The sequence below is a fragment of the Cupressus sempervirens genome, chromosome 11 (genome assembly GCF_028749045.1).
Source record: "Cupressus sempervirens isolate cs-2001-9-10 chromosome 11, ASM2874904v1, whole genome shotgun sequence".
NCBI lineage: Eukaryota > Viridiplantae > Streptophyta > Pinopsida > Cupressales > Cupressaceae > Cupressus > Cupressus sempervirens.
Genome location: NC_143128.1, coordinates 330807455 through 330833008, shown reverse-complemented (window position 1 = coordinate 330833008; position 25554 = coordinate 330807455). Strand labels below are relative to the sequence as shown.

At 32.7% G+C, this 25554-nt stretch overlaps 1 pseudogene; it reads left to right on the top strand.

Moving 5' to 3' along the window:
* LOC149529432 (WD repeat-containing protein LWD1 pseudogene) overlaps positions 1-22219 on the top strand; it is a 62645-nt pseudogene extending 40426 nt beyond the window's left edge.
* The last annotated feature ends 3335 nt before the right edge of the window (positions 22220-25554 follow it).

Here is a 25554-nt window from a genome sequence, read left to right as displayed (position 1 = left end):
GTCAAATTTTCTAATACTCTCTCACAATTGTATTAGAGGCTGAAATCCTATGTTGATAGGTTAGCTTAATATCTAGGTAGGAGAACCTTTGGAGAAGGTGATTGAAAATCCTATGTATTAGGTGGGTTTAACAACCTATTGTAAATCCTTTAGTAGGGTGACACTTCATGTAAGTGTTTGTAAATCCTCTAACTAGGTCACTATTGACATAGTGTAAAGCCTTTAATAGGGTAGACCATCAAAAGTGATTGAATATTGATTGCTGCAATGATTTTTGTGGGTGTCATCCCCACCCCAATTTTACCTTCTTATTCCTAGAGGGTTTCTGGCTTACCAAATCTTTGTGTTATGTGTTGATGCATGTTTTCATTTCACGTTTGTTTATATATTTACATGCATGTACATTGCTTTCAGTTATGTGTTAATAAGGGTTTGAAAGGATAAAAATTGGTACTTTTGATTAACCCCCCATCTCAGAAGTACTCTTCCCATTTGAACATTCCAACACAAGACAAGTTAAAGGCCACCCTATCTTTGATGATTAGGGCTGGATGTCCAGGTATATTAGCAATGTTGAGACTCCACTAGGGGTGCTCCATGATCATATTAGGGAGACATAAGCATAAATCCTCATCTAAACCCATAATAGCTTCCTTAATGCCTTTACACCAAGTTGATTAGAAGATATTTAGGCATAAATTGATCATGACCCACTTCTTGAAACCAATTCTTGCCATGCACCCTATAAAAATGCCAATTACATCACTATTCATCCTCCAAGAATCATCATACTTGAACATTCCTTCTCCAATCTCTCTACTAACAATAATCCTTGTCATGTTGTCCACTACCCTAAGAATATTGTTCCACCTTTCTGGCTTTATAGTTCTAATAAATGACCTATTTTTCACTTTAAACGTGTGGAATACACAAATGATGGTATCCATATCCACCTACTTCAAACCCTAGCTAATCATGATAGAAGATAGAAGTAAAGGATAGCGAGCTAAAAATGTTAAATCTCAAAGCATCTAGAAGCCGTGACTACTAGATGAGTTGTCCATCACCATATCATAATTTAGATGATAGACTGTCATCTCTTTAGGTGATTATGACCACTAAAATCTATGTAAATGATCTTTCTTTATTTCATAGAGCAATCCACCTTGATAGTTAATGATGGTACTCAAAACTCTTAAGGATAGAAAAAGGAAATATCATCCCACATGAGAAACCCTAAATACCCACATATTCCTCTCTAATTTAATATGCATGCAACATTATGATAATATGACCCCAAAGTCTAACCAAAACCAACAATTAATTTGATATATTGCCTAGTACAAAACCTAATACAATACTAATATAACTTAAAAATTGGTGAAAAATGTTATAATTATAGCACAAATAAATCCTTAGACCTAAAATCAAAAAAATTAACATCATTAGCCCCTACATTTGCTAATGAATTTTCCTTGGAGTTACCTTCTCTATAGATGTGGCAAATCCTTATATCCTTGAATTTATCGAGAAAAATTATAACTTCTTGTAATATCAAATTAAGGATCTAATTAGGAGTTGATAATTTCCTAATTACATTTAAAACAATCTATGAGTTACCCTCAATAATAAGCTTAGATATACCTAGCTAAATACATATACTCAGACCTTCTTCTAAGGCTGCAAACTTAGCTAGATTGTTAGTAGTGGGTTTGATGGACATTGCTTTTTTGGCTAGCCACTTACTCGAGTCATCATTGACAATACATCCAATACCAACAACCCCTGGGTTGCCTCTAGTGGCTCCATCAATGTTAAGCTTAGCCCAACCCTTTCGGGGGGGACCATTTGTAGTTTCTCCTAGCCTCCTTATTTTCCTTTGAGTAAATAAGCAAAGGATTTATCAACTTGGGCTAAAAATTCTTGATTGAACCATCCCATAAAGAAAAGGAACCTTCTTCCATTCTAGATTTCCTAAGATAGGAATTAATATTTTCCACTAAACTTGCTTTGATTTTTAGAATCAACTCTTCTGCATTCATCTCTTTATCATAGAAAATCCTCCTATTTCTTTCTTTCCAAATTTTACACATGAGAATAGAAGGACTAATATTCTAAAGTTTACTGTGGATGCCCTTATAGATGTGAGTTGGCCATCCAATAAGAAAATCCTTAAGACTTTTAGAAAATGGAGAATACCAACCAAATTTATGTATGAGCCATTCCCAGCACTTACAAGAGTAAGGGCAATTATAGAGGAGATGATCAACATTTTCACAATCATTTTTATAAATAACCCATCTCAACGGGCCTACCATACACATTCTATTGATCCTATCTACCATCAAAATCCTATTTTGTAATGCTAACAATAAGAAAAAACTAGCTTTCATTAGACATCAAGAGTCCCAACACAAATTAAGTAGAATCTCCACTTCCTCCCATCTTTTGGAATTAATTAGAGCTTTATAGCCATTTTTAACACTATAATTTCCATCATTTTATGCCACCCAAATCAATTTATCCTTTCTCACCATCTGTTTGACATCCTTGGTAGAGATGATCTTTTTATAAGCCATAGCCTCCACAGGATCCAAATGAACATTGTCCAAAGCTTTCTAGCTCCAAATAGATTGATTATCCATATGGGATTCAATCTTATAATCATTGACTTTCCTGCATCAACAATTAAAAAGTTTTTCTTTGAGGCTAATAGGGATAAGACTTTTTTCAATAGGTGGATGTCTATCCCAAGAATCTTCCCAAAAAAGAGCTTCATCACCCTTACCAACATCCCAAGTTAGAAATTTGCTAACTAGATGACAACACTTAACCATGAAATTCCAACTCTTTGATCCCTTTGAAAGGGACTTCATTCTAAAAATTAAGTATGGTTCGTCTACACTAAGATAATTATTCAACAAGATCTTAGCCCATTTCTATTCTCTTTTCGTGTAGAGGCACCAAATCAATTTGGCCCCTAATGCTTCATTTTTCCATATTAGATTCTTAATACCTAAACCACAAAGCTCCTTTGGTTTATAAACCTTATCCCATTTTATTAAAGCCAATTTTTTAGATTCCACACATTCATTCCATAGACACTCTTTGAGCTTGGCTTCAAACTTGTGGAGGAGATGTTTAGGTAGAGGAAGACAAGAAAGAGGGTAAGTTGGGATGGTGGATAAGATTGATCTTATCTTAATGCTCTTACCTACTTGAAAGAGCCATTTGTCTTTCCAACTACCAATCCTAGATTCCATCTTTTCTAAAGTGTTATGCCATACCATCCTTGATTTCATACACTTTTCTAAATCTATATTGAGATACTTACATGGGAAGAGATCCTTTTTATACCCCATAATTTGATAGATTTGATTTTCCATCTTTGTATCTGTATTGATAAAAAAATATTTATAATTTGGCTTCTTCTTTTTTTTACCCAGAAGCTTTCATATATCCATCAATGATTAACTTTAAATTGGTTGCCTCCTTCTACAAAATTTCTCTTGGCAATATCACATCATTTGCATATTGTTGATGAGTGATATTAGGAATATTCCTTGTAATGGTTACCCCTTTAATGTCTTTATTCTTATAAGCTTTTGTTATAGCTCTCCCAAAAGCTTTAGCTATATAATAATATATAAGAATAGGGATAATGGAACCCCTTGTCTTATTCCCGTAGATATTATGAAAAAACCTTTAGGCGACCTATTGATAAGGACAAAAATCTTAGTAGTACAAATACATTTAAAAATTAGATTAATCCATTGTCGAGAGAAGCCGAAAGCTTCTAATGTCTTGCAAAGGAAATGCCAATCTACCATATCATATGCTTTCTGAATGTCCAATTTCATAAACATACATCCTTCTTTATTGTCAAGAATTGAATGTATAGCCTCATGAATGATAATGATGCCATCTAGAATGAATCTGCTCAACACAAAGCTTGTTTGTTCTTTTAATATAATCTTAGGTAGAATTGATTTGAGTCCATTAGCTAAAATTTTAGAAAAAAATTTATAAATAGCATTGCATAAAGCAATAGGCCTAAAATCTCCTAGATTCTCATGCTCTGACTTTTTAGGAATTAAGGTAAGAAGAGAATGATTGATTTGTGACAATAGAGAACCACCCTTCTTGGAGACTTCTATCACCTGCCAAAGGTCTTTACCAATAATATCCCAACATTTTTTATAAAAGAAGGCCTAAAATCCATCTAGACCTACATATTTCTCTGGATTCATGTAAAAAGCTACACTCCTAACTTCTTCTAGCATGATTGGTTTAAGTAAAGCTTTATTATCTTCTAGAGAAGCTAATTTGGGTATTACTCCAAGAAATGTCTCTTGTTCTATTCCATTTGACCCTTCCAAGTTGTTTAATATTTTCTAGAAATGATTTACAAAAATCTCTACAATTTCAGATGGTTTATCAGTCTCTAACTCCTCATGGTTTCTAATCCTTGTTATAGTGTTCTTAGTTCTATTGTAGGGAGTTTAATTATGGAAATATTTAGTATTTTGATCACCCTCCTCTAGCCACCTTTCTCTAGACTTTTGTCTCCAAAAAAATTCTTCCTTGGTCAAAATATCTTATTGTCTAGCTAATAATTATTTTTCTTCCTTATAATTGTTGTTGTTCATGCCATGTTTGATAATTTCTAAATTTAATTCTTTTAATCAATCTTTGATTTCTAATTTTTCTTTGAAAATATTCTTAAAATGAGCTTTGTTCCATCTGAGAATATTTTCTTTGAGCATCTTCATTTTAGAGATAAAAATAAACATTTTTGATCCTACAAACTCACCTTATAACCACCATACTTTGATATTTTCTAAGAAACTATAATCCAAAAACCACATCTTTTCGCATTTAAATGAATTTCTAAAGGGTTTATGGGGCTCAATCAGGTCCAATCTGATTGGGAAATGATCGGATGCAGCAATTAGGAGGATCAAGGACTGAATGTTAAGATTATTAATTTTTAGATCTCCTTTGATGAAAAACCTATCTAATTTTTTCGCAATATATGTGAAATCCATTCATTTGTTATTCCAAGTGTTTATCCCATTGTTGCAGGGGATATCAATTAAATTATGATCTTCATACCATTCATTAAAATCTTTCATGGATTGGGAGATCCAAGGAACTCCCCCAGTTTTCTCATTTAGATTTAAAATTGTGTTAAAATCTCCTCCTACAATTATTGGAATGTTTTGAAAATTTCCCATGTACTGACTAATCTCTTTCCAAACCACTTTTTTCTCTAAGTTACTAACTAGCCCATATACATTAAAAAGAATAAAATTGATATTTTTTTTAACATTGTTAACTAAACCACTAATCTAGTTGTTTTTAGATTTTAACATACCTAAAGATATTTTCATTAATTCCATATGAACCGTAAACCCCTAGATGCACCTATAGATTCATGCATGCTGCAACTCCAATTACCTAGTTTTTTACCTAAATTTATTCCTTTTAATTTATTTAACTTAGTTTCTTGTAATAATATAATAACTGATTCAAACTTATTTAGATTTTTTTTAAAGATTATTTTCTTGTTAGGGGCATTGAGGCCCCTTACATTTCATGTAGTGATCTTCATGGCTCCATGGGAAGGCTCTTTTCCTTCCCTTTATTGAAAAGAAGACTAATTTTTTGTTGTTTTCGAGCTTTACCATTTGCTTCTTTGAGCTCCTTGAGCAATTTTCTACCTCTTTTTGGTAATGGCTTGCCACAATTAGGAAATTTATTTCCTTCCAAGTTCTTTATTATGCCCAACTATTCCATGTTTTCCTGAGCACACTTAACAGTTTCATCTTTAATACTTTCCTCATTTTCCTTTTCAATTGCCTTATCCTTGAATTCAAGTTCTTGTAATAATTGCTCTATTATACCTTTTTGAGACTTAGTCACTGTATCTACATTTTCTTCATAACTGTTATCTATCACTTAATATTTGGAAGTCTTGTCCTCCATTTCAAATGATAATAAGTCCCTTTTAAGATCTATGAAGGTGTAATTATCTCCTCCCAGTTGTAGAACTTTCTTCAGAAGCTCTTCTTTTTGTGCCACATTATCCATATCTTCATTGTCAAAATCAAATCCCCTGCTTAGCTCTTCTGAAAGCTTCTCTATATACTCATTCTCCTCCTCTTTTTCCCTTTTTGTTTCTATCTCTTCTTCCCTATCCACTTTCTGATTCAAAAATTTTTGAAGCTCTTGAATAGGAATATCTTTAGAATTAGGTTCTTTTGACTCTTGAGATCTAATACTATTATCAAAATAATCTTATTTTGGAGATGGATTTTGCCAAAATTTGGTCAGCCATCTGGCAAACTCCTTTTCATAGGTAGCACCTAACAGAGATGGTTTTGTCCTATTTAGTTTAGGAAGCTTATCCTTTGATCCTCTTTCACTCTTTGTTGAGACTCCAAATAATAATGATTGTTCCCTGTTCTCCAAACACCTTGGAAAATTTGTTAAATCCTTATTACCCTCCAAGTTAGAATCTAATAGAATCTTTAATTCATTTTATGCTTTTCTGGCTACTTTCTTTTTCTTAGCTTTCCTATCCTTTTTCATTTGCTTTCTGTCATCCACAATTATACTCTATAATTTTGGTCTATCAAATGCTTTAGGGGACTCTCCCATGAAACATAAGTTATTTTTCTATTCTATTAGATCCATAGGGGACCCATTAGCCTTACTCCTATCTTAGCAAGATATTCAAATCCATCTAAAGATTCTCATCTTTATATTTTGAAGATTTATAATTTCTTGTCTATAGACCTTCCTTAACTTGATATGCATAATTGTTACCCTTCCCTACCTCCTCCTCCTTTAATTTTCTTTCCCTTGAATTTTTTTTTTCATCTTTTATGTTTATAAAATATTTTTCCTCTGATTCATGCTTCTCCTGTAACATACTCAGTTGCTTTTTACTTATCTTGGAAAGATAATCATTTAGATTAGATGTTTTGGGAAGAAATCTAAAGGAAGACTTCCTTTCATCATTGAGTCTGATAATTTTTGAGATCTTACCATCATACTTCAAAAAGTTTAGATTGTAAGTTGATCTATTTGTAATTAACTTTAGTTGTTTAGGGTTTATATTATTCATATTTTGTCTATTAATGAGTTTTATGTTATGAAAACTTTTAAATGATGCATCTAGACCAATAAGTTAACCAATAGTTATTCTAATTCTTGTAATGATACCTATTTGATTTAGCTTTGGAGGGAATGAATTAATAACAAACCATGTAGGTATAATTAAATCTAAGTCATCCTCTTCACAATTAGGAATCCAATCAAAAAACTTAATCACATGACCCTTAAACAAAAAATCAAAAATGCTAAGAAATTATTTTTTCACATCTACATCATAGCAAAGCATAAAGATTAATTTATCATAATAATGTGAAATACTTACGTAGCCACCACAAAGATCCTCCAGCCAATCAATCAAATGGTGTAATTTTGCTTTAGGACCATTCCAAAAGGCAAATAAACCAAAATCATGACAATCTTGAGAGCATTCCTCACTCTCTTGGTTTCTGATGATGAGGCCATTATCTTCATGATCTTCCAAGTGGAGCTAAGAAACCTTAGAATGCACAGAGTTTTCTTAGAGAGAGAAAGGCTACCTATGGTGTAGAGGAATATAAATGGACTGTGAAAGCCCAGAGGCAGAGTTCTTTAGATGAATAGGAGATTTTTCGATTGGATGAAAATCAAAATGCTTTTTCCTTAGGTAAAAGGCATTTATATTTTGGCTAGCATATTTTGTGGCATTAAAAACATAGATTTTCTTGTCTAAGCTTGTTGTTGAGTAAATTACTGGGTCTACCTTACTCTGTACTTCCACAGACTAACATAAAGGATACCACTTAGGGCATTGGCTCGTTGAATTTTTGAACTTCCTAGCATACAGATCCACCAACAGAGCAAAATTGTTAGAAGGTGCAACCACAGAATTCCTTGCATACTGTGAGTCCTCCACCCATTTCTATGTGATAGGGCTCCTCAGATTATGCAAAAATGGTATGTTCATGTGAGGGTGCCCTAGTCTTTTAACATTTGTAGGTCCATTTGGAAATTGTTTGACTATGTTTGAAAAAATTGCACTTTTCACATGTTTCACTCTTTTAGCTCTGGTTGCCATTGTTTTATAAATTTCTTATAATTAGCTTTGTTATTTAAATATACCCAAGTAAAATAAATTTATTATTTTTCCTAAAATATTATTTTCTATAGTATTTCTTATATGCATTGATTTAGAAAATCAAATAATACATAAACATAAACTTAAAAATATTATTTTATAAAAGTTGTCACAAAAATCATATTTTACAAGATACAAATTTTAGTTTTTCTATATACAAGTTGCCTCAAATCAGTTCTTTTTATGAAATACCCATCTTCTAATATTTCTATATACAAGTTACCACAAAAATACCTTCCATTAAGTAATTGTTCTTTTTTATAATATTTCTAAATAAATCTTAACATAAAAATTTTATTTGACATAAATGTTAAAATAATATCTAACACATTTTGTAGGAAGTAGTATTTCAATTTAATAGTATTTAATTTATTAATTTCAATGACATATTTACTATTTTAAATATATTATAAAATTTCTTTTTAACCAACAATTTAATAATTATGATTACACTCTTTGCAATTTGAATGATCTTTATTTCGTCAATACTTTTGCTTTACAAAATTCATACAATAGCTTTTTTTTCTTTTTCTTCTTTTTTTTCAAGATAGAAACCATAGAAAATTTAAGATAATTAAAATAAAGAAAAATAAGGCATGATATTATATTTGCTAAGGAAGATCATTTAAATTTCCATTTCCTCTCTTAGGAAGTTACAACAAATTATTAACACTGTCACTTGAAATGCTCCTACAATATTCCTTACAATCATTTACTCCCCAACAAAAGTTACAATTATGGTTGCAAATACTCAAGTTTACTCATCTTCAATGATGTAAAACAAATAAACAATCTTCATGCTCTCCTAACAACCCAAGAAATATACATTATACATATTACAATTCCTTTGTTTACATGGCCTTCAAGAAATTCTTCAAGTAAACTTGCTCATTAAGATGACCAAATTGTATGGTTGCTTTCCCACATTTTCCTTGACTCAAATCTTCACAAAATCTGCAATAAAACAATTTTAACCATGGGAAGCTCACCTCCCAACCTAGGCCTTTACAAGGCCACCCCCAAGCTAGGAAAACCAAGTTTGAATGGGTGATATACAAACTTACATACAACAGAAATAGAACAAGAAATAATTACACAAAACTCCCACCCAAGGCTTGTTCATAAAGGGTCTATTTAAGACTCAAAAATGGGGTGAAGGTGGACCAAGTACCCATATGGAGAAAGCCAAAGTTAAACATAAACAAAGTTTCTTTAAACAAGGTCAACATACAAATAACTCTCATCTTTATTTTTCATTCACATCAACCCTTATCACCTCCAATTCATATTAGCCCTTATCACCCCCAAATAGTTATAATAGCTTTGGCAACATGGAGCCCATACAGCCATGATTTTCCACTCTCCTACACAAGGAGAGGCTCTACACATGATGGTTTTCCAAATGCCTTTCACCCCAGGCTACTCTAGCCTCCCAAGGGTGAGTGCGCCTTATACACCCAACATTACAAGACTCATAACAATACAAAAACCAAACAAAACCAACATTATGGTTACATTTTTTTACAACAAAAAAACTTCACAACGAATCATTTCAATCCATCATCAACACAACATATACATTGCAAATATAACATTTCACTCTATCAACATCTCTCTACAAAACACATAACACAACAAAGAACATTCAAATTATACAACAAGGGAAGTGAAATAATCAACCTAGAATCCAAGCTTAAGGCAATGAAAATTTTAGTAGAGCTCCCTTAAGACTTTCCACTAATACATCACACAATTCCCTCTTTAAAAAATCTCTCTAACTCCTAGTGGTCTCCAAGTTTGGAGAGTGGATGAACACCCAAAAATGTCACCAAATCTTCCCTAAAAAGGGGTCTTTCCTCTCCTATCTAACTCTCATAAATGAGGTATGGGTTTCTTTTTCTCATAAATCCTCCTTGTACCCCTCTCATAATTAGGATAAAGACTAGGGGTATGGCATGAGGTATGGCTTGCCTAACACTCCATTTTTCATATCTCTTCAAAGGTACCCTCTTTTGAGGCTCATAAATAAGGTACGATCACCCTCTTGAGTAGAAAAAATCTCCTAATCTAAGGTACCATAAGTAAGGTAGGTTATTTTTGCCTTATCTACCTCCTAGGGTCCCATATAACCCTCCAAAAACCCATTTCTAACTCACCTATGGGTTCAAGAGGTTTGACTCAACTCATGACTCATTTAATCATGGGTTTGCATAGGTCATCTAATATAGGTTAGGTTTTATTTCAAAAATCTTTATTTGGACATGTCACTTACACATGTGTCAATTGACACTATAATAACTCATCACAAGTCCACTTAACATGTCCATTGAGAACAAAATACTAAACATTAAAATAGATTTGTAAAAATCATGCTTCAATCCATATTTACAAATTTAAAAAAATGCAATCAGGTTTACGTCTCTTCATTAGATGGATCCTTGGCATCATAGATTTACAATAGCTCAAATTTGGTTCTCTAATTTGGTTCCATGGTTAATTTCATGCACACTAGATCAAAGCAATAGTACTCCAAGAAAAAATATAAATAAATTCAACATGCATAATTAACACTATCAACAAGATTAATCATATTCATAATATCCATTAACTAGCAAGACAATGATTTACAATTTCACTAGGAATAGAATGATTTTCAATTTTATCTCATACAAGAAAATATGCATTTGTAGAACATGTGTGAAAAATATAACATCATGCTATCTCTATTTCTCATTCATTTTATTTTAAACTAAGATCCACATGGATTACATAATCATACCAATATAATAAGGAAATCAAATTATGACATCTATTATGTAATACCACACAATAGTCTTCTCAATCTATTAATAACAAGCATATGAATTGTTTCCAATATCATCATAGTCTTAATCAATCATAGTCTAAAGTTATCACATAATATACTTAAGATATGTTGTCCATGTCTCATAGGTCTAAATATATAAACTTAATGAAAGTAATATAGTCAAAATGTGAAACTATCAACTATGCCATGATAGGTCATGGTAGGATCTCACAACATGGATTCACTTCTTTGAGATGTTGTGAATGGATTGGTTATAGTTTTGACATTATCTTTTGTAGTGGGAGCTTCTTAGTATATATATGGTAGGTATTGCTCTTGAGGCTTGTGATTGCAAGTTATAGATTGGATATGTTGATGATGTGAGATTCACTTGGTGTACCTTTGGAGGTATGGATAGTTGGATGGGTTTGGCACTTGTTGTGGGTGCTATTTCAGCCATGGATATTTTCACAACTATGGATACATGTGATTACCTTTGGATCAAGTCTTTTGTTCTTATTATTTTAGTTGGTGCAAGATTTTATGATCTTCTAATGCAACAAGTTGAGTGGAATTCTCTTTGGATAGCTTCTATGTATGTTCAATGGCAATGACATAATAGGAGGTGAGATCATTCATGTTTGAGATGCTGGATACTTTGATTTTTTTGTGGGTACTAGGATGGAGAACTTCATGTACTTTGATCCATAATGGTTGATGTGCTAGGAGGGATTATTTCCTTGTTCATTTATGGGGCTACATATTGACCCTATGCAATGTATACAACAACTGGGAGATTTTTGAGATAATGGGTGTTGGGCACATTGCATAATATTTTTATATTGTGTTATTTTATTTTATTATGTAATTTTGCATCTAGATGGGTGTGCAACATGTAAAGATTCCCACGGGATATACTTGATGAGTTGTATTGTAACATTGTGATAATATTTCATGTAATTATTTAATATTGGGAAAAATAAATTAAATTTCCAATATTAAATGTGGGGTCAAGGGGGTTAGGTAGCACATGGTTTATGTAATACCACTTGGTGGTTTTGTGGGATTTTCTACTATATAAGCAACCGTAAGGGTAGTTGTTGGTGTGAAATGAAAGAAGAAGGGGTAAAAAAAGGGAAAGAGTCGAGTGGGACAAAGCTTGATAGGTTAGCCAAAGGAACATTTTGAAGGTTGGAAGCATGGCATGGGATGTGTGGATTCATGTTTGTTCACATGGATTGCTTAGTTGCGGCTATGGCTTTGAAGGCTTCCATGGTTGTATTGAAATGGTGTTTTTTGTTGAATAATACATAGTGATGGATTCTTTTGGAGGCTAGTTTTTCCCTCAATGAGGGTTTCCTAGGGTATATCTTGTGTCACATTTTTGTGCGTATGTTGTCTATTCTCTTGCATGAGAATTTCAATTGCATATTTATTTTAAATCTATTATGGTTTATGTAGAAATAATTACATTATTTCTTGCAAGTTTCATTACGCTAAATACCATGGGTTCAAGGTGAAACACTACCCGTGGTCTTGTGTTCCTGCCCATTCCCCCCAAGTGGTCAGTGGCATAGGTTGCAAATCTCACTCCCCAACTAAATCTAATTTTCCAAGGGGACCAAGGTGGCAGTAATACTAGGAATTTCACAATCATTACAAGGAGGTACATGGAGATCTAGCATCACACCCATGAGAGAGGAAATTTTGGTGACTCTTAAGTTCTTGACACATTATTCATACTATTGTGTCTCAGGTTGGCAATAGTTTCCTATGACAAGATGAGAGTCCACTGAACATAGACTCGACTAGTGTTAAGAATTCAGGTGGAGAGGTAGGCATGCTAAAAAGGAAGGAAGAAATGAATTACAATGCTACACTTAGCTAGGAAGGATTCCCAAGAATGGGGGAAGGTCTTAAGGAATTAATCTCAATAATGCTAGGGCCCAAGAATGCTAGGGATCAATAAAGAATGGGGGCTACTAAGAATGGATAGTTTAGTTGTTCAAGGAAGAAACCCTAATGCTCCACCTTGATAGTAAGTAAATCCCCAAAATGAAATGGCTGGTTCATTAAGGCTAGCCCAACAATCCCTAGCTTACAAGCTAGGATTCCATGTGGTAGGGGCCTATTGTGTTGGGTCAAGGCCCCCTATTATCTAATGGTCCTTAGAATATTAGGGGGACTCTGCACACATATAGAGGTAGGAGTGTCATTGGCTATACCCCTTACCTCCAACCTATTGTGTTGGGTCAGGTTGATGCCTTGGAAAATAGTAGGGGCACTCTGCATGCATAGGTCTTCCTAACATTCTTGCTAGCCTATCAGTCTAGACTCTTCTATAACTCAACACATTACAATCAAAATTATTTGTCAATCAATAACTATTATACATCAATAATGAAATATAGATACACATAAAAAGAAATCTTACTAGTATCTAATAATCCCTCTCTACATCTAGCTCAAGGGAACATGGATGATCAAAAGTAATAAGACCCTACAACAATCATCAAATTTATCACTTTAATGTACTTATGAATATTACATCTACTTTCAATACTTACTAAATTATAATGAAAATTCTTTCATACCTCAATTAGTGGCTTAAAACTAGAAACTGCAATAGTGATTCCCTAATAAATATAGTGATGAAGACGTGGAGGAGTCTCTAATGTCAATAGCTAAAAATGATGTAACACAAGAATCAGATGCAATTATGAAAAGGTACATATTTTATTATGCCACATTATCAATTAAAATATTTTAGTACCTCTATGAATGAAGCATCACATCCTTCATTGTGCAATGTCAATCTTGAAGGTGCAACATTTACCAACTCCACATATAACTAAATATATTAAAAATCACATTCATGTGCAAAATAATGTACTATATACATACAAATTAAAATGCATGAGAACATGAATATACCTTTGGGTAAAATGAAATCATTTGAAAGCCAAGTGACCCCAATTTAACATCATCATGACCACTCTGACTCTATGTATATGATCATGTAATAAGACAAATAAGTTAATTATTCATGTATTTATTAAATATAAATATTAAATTGAATCGAATTAAGATGCAAATGAGTATACCTCTACATGTGTGGCATCATGCCCACACTCAAAGTCCAACGTGAAAGTCAATGGTCTAGCACAAAACTAATGCACATGGATAAAAAATTTCAGTTAATCTTTGATATGATTACATTATTAAAAAATTGTATTGGTTTAAATGAATACATTATACATACTTGTGGAATCATCAAAGTGGTGTAAAATGAAGTTGGGGGATCACTACTAGTGCCAACAAAACTTTGGTCTTGAAATTTGAACAACAACAAGACATAGTAATTTATTAATCATTTGTGTACATATGAGATGTGATAAAAATAAATTAAGATACAATTATTTATATTTACATGTGTATCAATTCCAAATGTGTCATTAAGGAACTTATTTGTTATCATCCCATTCTCATCATCCTCTCTATTGAAAGTGTCGAATGTCCACAAAAAGCCACATGACATGCACATATGACCAATACTCTGACTAGGCATTTTTATGAGGGATATCAAACACCATCCACCATATGTCCCAAAAGCTATTTTTAATACCTCCATGGATGTGCCAATGGATGGGGAACCTTTTAGTTGTAGTTCTCAATGTGTTTTGTGCTCTTGGTTTTTAAAAAAAGTATATATGTCATCTTTGGGAATTGGTTTTTCTTTACATCTTAATATGAAAATTTATTAGCATAATATCTTTTTTTTTCTTCTCTTTTGTTATCCCACAGATTCAATTAACTACTAATAGATAATACCCGACCCACAATGGTCTCAAGGAATTATTCCAATTGTGTCCTACAAGAATTATGTTGAAGTGAACACTTTAGCCTCCTAATAATTGTTTCAAAAAAAAATTCCCTTTTTCAGTTTCAGTCAAAAAAATTCTTGGGTCCTTGGAAGAGGTCTTTCAATTGGTGGAGGTTGTGGAAGTGGTTGTTCTTCATTTTTTGGGTTTTTAGGTTAAACCTATGGACAGATTGGTTGTGGATTTTTTGGATCTTGTGGTTGATTGTTCATAGGTGTATTAGGTAGTAGATTTTCTACATTACCTCATAATTAGATAAATACAATTTTTGAAAACTAAACAAACCCTAATCAAAATTAAATAACATTATTTTAAAACACAAAATTTAAATAAAACAAGAGTTAAAATTCATAACTCGAGTTTGAACAGTTTGTGATTTCTAGTAAGGTGGAGCCATTTCTCATGAAAATTGGGGATGAAAACATCTAAATGCACCACACTCATGGTCCTTGGAAGAGAAGGGAATACAAAATTCGCTAGAGAGAAAATGGAGGGAAATGATAAATGAGGCTTAGTTTTTTTTCTTATAATTTTTTTTCAACAACATGATCACACTACCTTATTCAACGATTTTTCAAATATAATGATTGCACTATGACATGATTGCACTACCATTTCCATTGCATAATAAATAGGAAAATCACACCCAAACCATAGTGTGATCACACTATAGTGTGATTACACTATACTTTGATCGCACTTTAGCTTAGATTAGAAGAAAACAAAATGTGGCATCTTTTTAGTCTAGAAATTTGTGTGCTTAACCACCAAAAAAATTAAATTGCTATGAGAAAAAATGTGTTAAGTGTTCTTCACTAGTGGGTGGAGTCAAGATTGAGTAGACAACATATCGTACCTAGTTAGTAGAGGGATCAAGGCATTAGCATTAAAATAATTTTTGCAACTGTATTGTTCAATATATCCTGAACGACATCAGATCAGACATTAAAAATCTACACATATGAATCTCCTTGGAAAATATATGGTATGAAATGGAGAATACTTAAGGAAACGAAGTTTTTTCTTGCAATTTGTAGTGTCTCTCCTATTTGATTTTAGTAAGTCATCTTGATGGATGCAACCTTTTGATGTTTCTTTGTGAAGTGATCATGGTTGGGACCATGAGTGGTCTACACCCTTGAGGTGATTAGATTTATGTTATTGAATTAGTTGCTTTGATTATGCTTATGGATGATTTATAAGATTATGATGTGTTATATGGTTTCACTAAGGTTTGTGCCAGTGGTTACTGAGATTGGTGTGGTATAATGATGTTTTTTTTTTTATTACCATGAGATGTGTGCAGAGATTACACTGTGTATTATTATCTTGCTACACTCAACTAGGTTCTTCTAGAAGTGGCTACTTCTAGTCATGTATTTGATCATGTTTACTTATGCATTTTAAGTGCCTTTTTATGTTATTTAATCAACCATTATTAAATTCTTAAATAGTTAGTAATGAATTGTCCATGTTGGATTCTTTGGTTATGTGCTGCAAATATTTACATTTTTTCATTTTGGTAATTTATGCAAAATGGTTATTTAATGTAATTTAATGCATTTATTGATTCAACTATATTATTATATGTAATTGCACTTGACCATGTTGTTTAGTGTACAGGATTTGTGGCACATGGAGTTAGTGATTTAGTTGTTCATATTTAACCAATGTCATCCTTGTATGGTCGATGTATCCCATTTAATTATTTAAATTAAATATTTTAGTGATTTAATAAATCCAGACTTATTTGCATTATGTGATTAGACTCGTGAGTGTTTCTATGCATTTAGAGGTTCACAATTATCATGAAAGTTGTTAATGAATTCTATGATTTTGGTTTAGGGGAATTTTGGCTTTATCTTATTTAATTTAATTCCCAATAAATTTTTCGTAGTTGAATTCCAGTCACTTGGTGAATAAAATTAAAATATGGATGTCTAGGGTATAAAATAATGCACATGAAAGAGACCCTAAACCCATATTTTTATACATACATTTGACTTGTAAGGGGATAGAATGTAGATCTGGAAATGTTAATATTGAAATAAAGAAATGGAAGTACTTACCTTTGGAAAAGAACCTACTAAAAACCTTGTCAAATAGTCTCAAAAACTATTGAATTCCACATACCTAAATTGATACTACAAGATCTTAAATTCCCAAAAATATTATTGTTTTGTGAGCCAAGTCATCCTTGACCCAGATAGTAGGGCACAATATTACCCTAGGTCACAATTATGCCCCAAAATGTTGTCCTTTACATGCACTACTCTAACAAAAATTCTATTTGTAGATCCTAAAAGTTTGAAGAAAAGGTATCCAAATCTGCACTAATATTTGCTATCTTATATCTATACTTGCAAGAAAAAGGGTTTTGTTTTTTAGATGAGGGATTTACCTTTATCAAAACCTAGTTTGCAATCAACCTTAATAATGTAATTTAAATTAAAAATGCTAGCAAGTGGTAGAAGTAAATCTAACAAAGAATCTATGATATTCAATAGATATGCAATTGTATTTGAAATGTAAGAAAGTATGCTAATATGAAAGCTTGAAAATAACATTAGCAAAAGTAAATCAAAAACTTCATGATTATGTGCTTGGAATCTACCTTGAGAGAAGAGTGAATATATTTAGAAGAAAAATAAAGGACCTTGAAGGAAGATCACATCACCATGATGGATAGATCTAGGGTTTGAATGGTGAATCTTGAATGCTTGAACCAAATCGGTTCAAAGGCTTGAATTCTTAAATCCTTGATCTCCAATGGAGAAATTGAGTGGAGACCATGGCTTGGATGCTTCCTTGAAAATTATTGCTTGATCTTGGAAATAATGGATCGTCTGATATCATAATGTGTCTTATGTGTTAGAGAAAATGAGAGGAGGAGGCTTCCATATATGGAGATCTAGGACACAAACTTCTAGAGAAGGCTGGCATGGGAGCATTAAATCCCAATTAATCATAACCCATAGAAATGGACCTAGATTAAATGTAATTCAAGAGTCTACCTTTCCAGAAACCAAAATAATTGACCCAAAAGTGGGAAAATAAAACTTTCTGAAGCTCGATATCTTGAAACTCTGAGAACATGAAAATTGGACCTGAGGTCAAGGATGAGGTCGACCCTACCCTAGGTTAGGTTCAAGGTTGTCCTTAAGTTAGATAAGGATCAAGATCAACCTTGACCCGAAAAGTCAAAGTGCTCAATTTTACAAAGAAAGTTGTCAAAAATAGGCTAAAAATGGAGAGAGAAGTAGAACATGTGAAAAATAGTTGGATCCATAAAAAGACCTATTCAAGGGGCTTAAAATAAATCCAAACTAGTTACTTGGAGGGCTAAACACTCTTAACAAGGAAGTTCTTCCATTTTAAGAGTATATACATAGAATAGCCTATTTTTGTTTGGGTGGATTTAGGGTTTAACTAGGTGGCCTGGTTATTTACCCTAATCCTTTGTTTACTCAAAAAGTGAATAACTATTCAAAAAGAAATTTTATTCCTCACTTCTCACTTTCTAAAATAAGAAATTTGAGAGAAAATTCCCATATCCTCTTCAAGATGAAATACTGGTTGACTTGTTGTGGGAGTTGCATGCATAGGATCATCATGAGATCAGTCTCGTTGGATCCAACTCAAGGAGACCTTGGATTGTCACAATTTTTGGCAACTTCCATAGGATTTTTATTTTATTACTCAAGTTCCCATTTTAGCCCTTTTGGCTATCAGGGAGGGATCTCCTATTTTGTTATTTCAGCTCCATTTCAGCTTCCATGTCTTGTAGTTGTTTGTTAGGAGGTTGAGAACTAGTGTTCCCCTCCTTTTTTGATTGCTAGCTCTACTTGGTTGGTAAGGTATGAGAATTTCCCTAATTTTTAGGATGGGTGTTTGGGGTTTCACACTATTACACTAGCCATTTTTGCATATGGTGTTCAAATTCTTGTTGATTTTTCTCTATGTTGGTTTTTTGAGTTTTTTGCCTCAATTTGTGTGCTACCCATTTTTCTCAAGTTTTCTTGGAATTGTATTGGTTGTAGATTTGGATTATTTGTAGGATTTAAATCTAACCACTATTGCACTTTTATGTTGCATTGGGATGCATGTCATATTGGTACTCCCAAGCTTGTTTTTGGTTGAGTGTTATTTTTCTTGTGTTCTCATCCAACTCTTTTTTAATGATCTTTGTGATGTTGGTGCAGCCACACATAAGCATGTGCATGTGCATTTTTGGGGTGCTTGTGAGACTTGACCTCCTAATTTTTATTAGTTGATTTATGTTCATTAGGGTTGGATTGGAAAAATGCATTTCCTAATGGGTACTCATCATGTGATGAGCATGGGTATGTAGGGTAGCACCATGGAGGGAATTCTCTCACAATGTTGGTGATTATTTCCTAGGTGGGCATGAAGAAGTTCTAAATAAGTGAAAATTAAATAAATTACTAGGTAATAAATCTAAGATAATAAAAAAAAGTGAGCACTTGATTTGGTTCAAGGACACTTAAAATGTGAGCGCCTAGAGTTGATCCAAGGACATAGTGTGAGAGCCTCCCTAGGGAGTTGAGTCTACATGATATTTAACTTGGGCTACTTGATGCTAAATGACTTACCCACCATTGAGTTCCTACATATTTTACCCATAGAGTGTCTAACCAAGACCTGTTGTACTTGCATGATCTCATGATCTTGGTTATTTTCCTCTTTATTATCTAGTGTGAGTTTTAGCCATATACATTTTCTTTATGAGTATTTGTGGCTGAATCATTATCTCCATCAGAACAATGGGAGTGGACCTATGGGTTCCACATGGTTGGGAGGCATAGCTACCTATATAACTATTGGGGACTAGTGTACAAAGACAGTCTATTTCTAATTGAGATCGATGCTTGATGTTTCACTTGGTATATTCAAGTTTCTAGAGTATGTTTCCTTGTGATTTATTTTTTAATTGAGATGATTGGATATCATGTTTAGATGATGTTATTTTCATTGAAGAATTCATTTATTATGATGTTTTAGTATATGGTTAGATGTTGTGATTCACTATTAGTTTTAGTATCTATGCTTTGATGGATTAGCATGTTAGATCTTCTTGTTCTTATGATGTTAGTTACTTTTGTAGTAGTGACACCCTCATATGACATCTCAGACTATCTATTTAGTAGTTTGGGATGTTGTGAGTGGGGGATGCCTAAGGAATTTGAGGTCTCATGATGCTATTATGGTTGGGAGGAACTGTGCTCAAGCTTTAGTTGTGTTGGTGCGTAGATGTTTATGTTTTCTTATATGATGTTTGGTTTATGAACCATGTATGTACATTGTGATATTGTTTTTCACATGTTCTTTCTTGTGTTGTTATGGATTAGATGAATGGATGTTTTCTCCTTCCTGATGCTCAATGTCTTGTTTTTTATTCTCTTGAGTGATTATTCCATTATTTATGTAGATCTAGTACTCCTTGGTGTGGAGGTTTCATGTTTTAAAAATTTTTCCTTTACCTTTTGGTCATGATGTTAGCTATTTTCTTGCTTAAGAAGGATGGTTTCTTGAGTGAGCATGTACTTCCTCATTTGAAGGAACAAAGTCTTATGCAACATGATAAATTCCTCATGCAGCATGTGCACTTCCTTACACGCACATATGTAGTTCCTCATGTGACATGATGTGAATCCTCACACAGAGCAACACACTTCCTAATGCAAAGAAAAGTACTTTCTCACATTAAGTGATGCAAAGTCTCATGCAGGACTAGATACCAATGCACTTCCTTATGTGAGAAATAATGGGCATTTAGGCTTAGCAGAGGAAAGTTCAGAAGTTGGTTTTAGACACCTTATTAGGTTTCACATGTTCCTAGTTCAAAATAGATTTTTTATGGGGTTTCACACCTTCCTTATACTTAAGATATATTTTAATAGATGTGACAATTCATTTGAGATAGGTTCTAGACCTATCCAAGCTAAGATAAAGATTATAGGAAAATTTCAAGGCTTCACAAATTTGGACTTAGCCAAATTTCAGGGCTTTAGGATTTCATACTTAGCTAAATTTCAAGAATCAAAATTTATCTTTAAGCATGGTGTTTAGTACATGATTTGTGGGAAATTCCAGCCTAGTCTTCTACATGACCATTGTTGATCTCTACTAGTGATTATTCATTATGATATGTTTAGTGGATGTGGACTTGTATGTCTAACCATGCTAGGAGCTTTTACTTTGGGTTTGAAAGAGAACATCCCCTTGGTATATTCTCATGAATTGTGCAATCTTAGTTTGTGAGTTGTAGTTTAGAGCTTGGACATCCTTGAAAGTAGTTGTAAGACTTCCACTAGTGTAGGTGAATATGTGAGCCCTTTCATGTTCCCTATTCTTATCACCTTGTTTTGATGCTTCACTCTTGCACTTGGTTACTTAATGTTGTTGTTAATTAACTTATCTTAAGAAAAAACTATTCAATGTATGTTTTATCCTTGTGTTCCAAGAATATTTGGGTGGGGAATTATAAAATTGGTACTTTCCTTGAGGATTGCAACAATCACGTATACATTGATCAACTTGATGAGGAAATTTCAGAAATAAAGAGTGATCCTAGATTGATATTTGATCACCCTTGTCTTGCAGCCAAGGTAATGTTTATTCCTTATTAGGTAATGTCCAAAAATAGATATTTTGGTTACTATGAGAGATTTTCTACTATATAGAAAATTAATGGGGGCCTCATCGAGACAAAAAGCATGTAAAATAATAATAAAAATAGTAAGTTTTCTACTCCCCTAACTTCTTTTGATTGGAATGATGATGACCTAAGATAAATTGGAACTTGTAGCATAGTTACAACTTGTACCATTTTGGATATTGAAAAGGAGGAGGTGGATACATAGCTAATTGCTCATGATAATGAGGTATATGATATTATTTGGGTTAAAGAAGATGTTTTCTCTTTAGTTTTAGTTGATGGGTCTATTAGGAATTTTGATTTATGATATAAGGAACACTCTACTATCATCTATCAAAGTCCCCAACTAGATACACCATTGTTCCATTTAGCATTGAAACAAAAGGGATACTAGATACATGGCTACCATTCTTATGTATATCTCTCAAGTAGTGGTTTTGGATATTAGGTTTCCCACTATACTTATTATAGACCTTCAAAGGCACCAAGAAAGTGGCAATACCCTTACATGAACTTTTCATAGCTCTAGTCATATTTTTACTATAGGAGAGGACTCACAAGGTTTAATATGCGACTTGTCTTCCATTAACCAGCCTTACACAATAATGTACAAATAAAATTTTGATCCCTATAGTTTCAATTATGAACTATGTGTCAACCAAGCACCTTCACTAATTGAAGGAAGCAAAGAAATATATGTCCCATAGTGCTCTTGTGCAGAACTTATATACTCTTTTTATATCCCAACATATGTATTAGAAGTGTCTTAAAGAGACTAATTTTTAGACACAAGTTAACTACATGTGTGTGGGCCCACAAAATAGTTTGAAAATGATGAAGAAATTTTGAGCTAATGTAGCAACTTGTAGTGATATGTCAGATTGACTAGTAATGAACAGATAGGTTCCATGTGGCACAATTCTAGAGGTAGTTGTGACATTGTGAGGTTAAGTGCTCAAATTAAGAGAATGGATTATGATGTTATGCCATAGTGTAACCACAATAATGTGGGTACTCTCTACATTTTTTTGGAAGTGGTCACAAAGTTACAATAGTAGTTAGGCATGAAAACATCAATCAAAGGTCATAGTTAGCAAATTAGGGCCACAAAGTTTCACTAGCTACTAGTAGTTAGCCACAACATCATGGAGGTTAATGGAGAATTAATGGTAACAGTTCCAATGTCATGCCAAGGTTGATAAATATGTCACATCTTCTCCACTCTTCAAGTGGTTCCCAAAATGTAGCTTGTAAAGCTATGTAGTATGGACATGTGGTTGTGAGGTGGTGATTTTATTGTGATGAGATGGTAGATTTGACCAATCTAGTGATGCCACGTGGCACTCACATTAATTAACTAGGTTTGACTCAAGGGAAATGGAACTGAAATTTTCAAATCAAATATTGTTTCAAATGTTTCTCTCCAAATTTAATCCACATCCCTTGAAAAAATATTAGTAGGAAAAACATGAAGTGGGGCCCACATAAAAATAAGTTGACCAATCAGAATTCTTTTCTTATTTTAAAAACCTCCACTTTTATTTTATAGCTTACAACTATAAAATAAAATGAAATATTTTAAATATTTCAAGAGGTTTGTTCATTATGCAATCTTGTAGATTCAAATGGATGCCCATGGGATGATTTTTACCCTAATATTCAAGTATCATATACTATTAGGAAGGTCTTGAAGTGAGGATTATGATTTTGTAGACCTAATGTGTGTAACTTTTACTCTATGCAAGATATTTTGATTTTTGTGAAAGGTGGGGTGGGGGGACATTCTCAATAGACTAGTTTGTTTTTTTCCATGGAGCTTCAAATTAAGTTTTAGAGAAAAAAGTTAAGTGGGGTTGTCCCAAATTTGGCAAGGATGTTCCTAGTAATGATATTTTGCTATTATAGCTTTTTAATGGGATTTTTGATAGGAGTTTGAACAACAATTTTTTCATCTTTCTAAGAAGTTGATTTCTTCATCATTTGGGGATATCTTGACAAGTTTGTTAGATCAAGAGATGGAGGAATTTAATTTTTAGTAGGAGGAGAGATTAGAGAAGTTTTGCAAAAAAATCAAATGGAGTTTGAAGAGGACATTTGGCACTATCAAATCAGATCCAACCCTCTTTTTCTTTCTATATCTTCTCATTATTGCTCATTGTATAGGGTTGGTTCCAACTTGTTGAGTAAGTCTCAGAACTCGTGATTCCATCTTCTTTCATTATTTTCCATTGTATGAACAATATATTGTATTTTCCTTGAGTAAAATAGTGAAGGAATAGCTACAATCCTAGCTTATTTTGTATTTCTTTGATTTTTCACATGCATCTTGATGTATTTAGTTTTAATGGGATAAATACAAAGTAGTTATCAGATTATTTCTATTCTAAATCTTGTCTTCTATCTTTGAGTTGTGCAATTTTCTATGATGTGTGGATGAAGAATCCAGATCTCAGTTACAACTTGTTTTGAGTTACATGTCATTGGATGCTTTTTTGTTGATTCAAAGAACCAAGTAAGTTCTTAGTATACTTTTACAAGGTTGTAGATCTCATGAAAAAAATTTGGTGAATAGAGGATTGATTTTGAAAGTTGGTGTCTTATTTACAAAGTAAAATAATAGATCATAAGGATCTTGGTGTATATCTTGACTTGTTTAATACCTAATGGATCGAGAACTAATTATAAATATAGGATTTGCATTTTTATTATTTTTTGGTTCATGGGTTATGCAAGAATCTTCAAATTGTCTAAGTTAATTTTCTCTTTTCTATTTGTAGAGTTGAGAGGAAGACTTTCACTTAGCTTGTGAATTCATAGGTTTTATAACTAGATATTACATACCTATTGTATTTCATAAGTGTAGAATAATTAGGGTATTATTTTCTTTTTTTATATTGAAATATATGTTCTTTCATTGGTGACGTTGATGAATCTAAGTTCTACTTGCCTAATTTTTGCAAACCCTGAAGTGTATAAGGATAGTTACCTTTTAGTTTTCCTAAGTTCTATTCAAATTCATCTATTGGAGGAATTAGTTACCCTTATATATATTTTATTTCATCTTTCCTAGTTATTCAAACACTATTAAATTGGCAGCTAACAAAATTATGACTCTACTAGGGAAGACACAAGGAAAGTATTACAATAGTGAGGAATGGTGATCTTATTCTCATATCCTTGCCAAATTTTTATTTTCCCAATTATTCCTTATTAATCACAATAGAAACTTTGAAGATTGGTAATAAGTATTATTCTTAACATTATTTGTGAGTCCCTCATATTTTGATCCAAGTGATTGCAATGTGTTGTCAATATAAGAGTCAAGAAGTGTGGTGTTCCAGCCATATCAAGAGATTTAATATCCAAATGTATCAAGAAAGAATTATTATTTTACCTATTATAAATTTGGAGAATCTTGTACCTTATTTAAATTTGATTCAATTCTTTCTCACCTAGTGAAAGTAATGACTCTAATTGTAAATCTCTACACCCATGCATTTTATGAGTGTTTTCATGATCAATTAATAGAAGGTATAAGGTAGATTGGAGTTTAGTTATCTTCTATTGACATATCAATCAAGTTTTTTATTGGTGACACACACTTATTCAGATTCTATACAACTACCAAGCTCATTGAATAGTTTACAATATTTTCCATGTAATTCAGTAGCCACTGAGCTCTATAGTTGCTATCAAGTCTTTTGGAGTAATTCTAGTGGTTACTAAGCATATTTAGTCAGTGTGAAGTTTAGTAGTTCAAACTGAGTATTTTGGTATACACCAAGCTTATCAGTGGTTACTAAGTTTGCAGTTTATGTGATACAAAGCCTACATTTACTGAGCATTGTAGTATCTATCGAGTTCATAGTTTAGGTGATGTGAAGCCAGTGTTAATCAAGCTACTTCATAGTAACCAAGTGATTCAATATTTGTCCAGTTGCACAATATCTAT